This window comes from Aegilops tauschii, chromosome 4 (genome assembly GCF_002575655.3).
Source record: "Aegilops tauschii subsp. strangulata cultivar AL8/78 chromosome 4, Aet v6.0, whole genome shotgun sequence".
Taxonomy (NCBI): Eukaryota; Viridiplantae; Streptophyta; class Magnoliopsida; order Poales; family Poaceae; genus Aegilops; species Aegilops tauschii.
In genome coordinates this window covers 381,895,084-381,897,970 of record NC_053038.3, presented here as the reverse complement: position 1 = coordinate 381,897,970, position 2,887 = coordinate 381,895,084, and positions in this window count along the sequence as shown.

Genomic DNA, 2,887 nt, shown 5'->3' with positions numbered 1-2,887 from the left:
CTAGGTATGATCATGTATATAGGCATCACGTCCGAGACAAGTAGACCGACTCCTGCCTGCATCTACTACTATTACTCCACACATCCACCGCTATCCAGCATGCATCTAGAGTATTAAGTTCATAAGAACAGAGTAACGCTTTAAGCAAGATGACATGATGTAGAGGGATAAATTCATGCAATATGATAAAAACCCCATCTTGTTATCCTCGATGGCAACAATACTATACGTGCCTTGCTGCCCCTACTGTCACTGGGAAAGGACACCGCAAGATTGAACCCAAAGCTAAGCACTTCTCCCATTGCAAGAAAGATCAATCTAGTAGGCCAAACCAAACTGATAATTCGAAGAGACTTGCAAAGATAACCAATCATACATAAAAGAATTCAGAAGATTCAAATATTGTTCATAGATAAACTTGATCATAAACCCACAATTCATCGGTCTCAACAAACACACTGCAAAAGAAGATTACATCGAATAGATCTCCACGAGAGAGGGGGAGAACATTGTATTGAGATCCAAAAAGAGAGAAGAAGCCATCTAGCTAATAACTATGGACCCGAAGGTCTGAGGTAAACTACTCACACATAATCGGAGAGGCTATGGTGTTGATGTAGAAGCCCTCCGTGATGGATGCCCCCTCCGGCGGAGCTCCGGAACAGGCCCCAAGATGGGATCTCGTGGGTACAGAAGGTTGCGGCGGTGGAATCGTACCTGATTGTTTGGGGGTACGTAGGTATATATAGGAGGAAGGAGTACGTCGGTGGAGCAACGTGGGGCCCACGAGGGTGGAGGGTGCGCCTGGGGGGGTAGGCGCGCCCCCTACATCATGGCTTCCTGGAAGCTTCCTCGACGTAGGGTCCAAGTCTCCTGGATCATGTTCGTTCCGAAAATCACGTTCCCGAAGGTTTCATTCCGTTTGGACTCCGTTTGATATTCTTTTTCTGCGAAACTCTGAAATAGGCAAAAAAACAGCAATTCTGGGCTGGGCCTCCGGTTAATAGGTTAGTCCCAAAAATAATATAAAAGTGAATAATAAAGCCCAATAATGTCCAAAACAGAAGATAATATAGCATGGAGCAATCAAAATTATAGATACGTTGGAGATGTATCAAGCATCCCCAAGCTTAATTCCTGCTCGTCCTCGAGTAGGTAAATGATAAAAACAGAATTTTTGATGCGGAATGCTACTTGGCATAATTTCAGTGTAATTCTTCTTAATTGTGGTATGAATATTCAGATCCGAAAGATTCAAGATAAAAGTTCATATTGACATAGAAATAATAATACTTCAAGCATACTAACTAAGCAATTATGTCCTCTCAAAATAACATGGCCAAAGAAAGTTCATCCCTACAAAATCATATAGTTTAGTCATGCTCCATTCTCGTCACACAAGAATGCTCTCATCATGCACAACCGCGATGACAAGCCAAGCAATTGTTTCATACTTTAGTAATCTCAAACTTTATAAACCTTCACGCAATACATGAGCGTGAGCCATGGATATAGCACTATGGGTGGAATAGAGTATAATGATGGGGGTTATGTGGAGAAGACAAAAAAGGAGAAAGTCTCACATCAACGAGGCTAATCAATGAGCTATGGAGATGCCCATCGATTGATGTTAATGCAAGGAGTAGGGATTGCCATGCAACGGATGCACTAGAGCTATAAATGTATGAAAGCTCAACAAAAGAAACTAAGTGGGTGTGCATCCAACTTGCTTGCTCACGAAGACCTAGGGCACTTGAGGAGGCCCATTGTTGGAATATACATGCCAAGTTCTATAATAAAAAATTCCCACTAGTATATGAAAGTGACAAAACAAGAGACTCTCTATCACGAAGATTATGGTACTACTTTGAAGCACAAGTGTGGTAAAAGGATAGTAGCATTGTCCCTTTTTATTTCTTTTTTTTGGGCCTTCCTTTTTTTGGCCTTTCTCTTTTTTTGGGACAATGCTCTATTAAAAATGATGATCATCGCACTTCTATTTATTTACAACTCAATGATTACAACTCGATACTAGAACAAAGTATGACTATATGAATGCCTCTGGTGGTGTACCGGGATATGCAATGAACCAAGAGTGACATGTATGAAAGAATTACGAACGGTGGCTTTGCCACAAATACGATGTCAACTACATGATCATGCTAAGCAATATGACAATGATGAACGTGTCATGATAAAGGGAATGGTGGAAAGTTGCATGGCAATATATCTCGGAATGGCTATGGAAATGCCATAATAGGTAGGTATGGTGGCTGTTTTGAGGAAGATATAAGGAGATTTATGTGTGAAAGAGCGTATCATATCACGGGGTTTGGATGCACCGGCGAAGTTTGCACCAACTCTCAATGTGAGAAAGGGCAATGCACGGTACCGAAGAGGCTAGCAATGATGGAAAGGTGAGAGTGCGTATAATCCATGGACTCAACATTAGTCATAAAGAACTCACATACTTATTGCAAAAATCTACAAGTCATCAAAAACCAAGCACTATGCGCATGCTCCTAGGGGGATAGATTGGTAGGAAAAGACCATCGCTCGTCCCTGACCGCCACTCATAAGGAGGGCAATCAAAGAACACCTCATGTTTCAAATTTGTTACATAACGTTTACCATACGTGCATGCTACGGGACTTGCAAACTTCAACACAAGTATTTCTCAAATTCACAACTACTCAACTAGCACAACTTTAATATCACTACCTCCATATCTCAAAACAATCATCAAGCATCAAACTTCTCTTAGTATTCAACACACTCATAAGAAAGTTTTTACTAATCTTGAATACCTAGCATATTAGGATTTTTTAAGAAAATTACCATGATATTTAAGACTCTCAAAATAATCTAAGTGAAGCATGAGAGATCA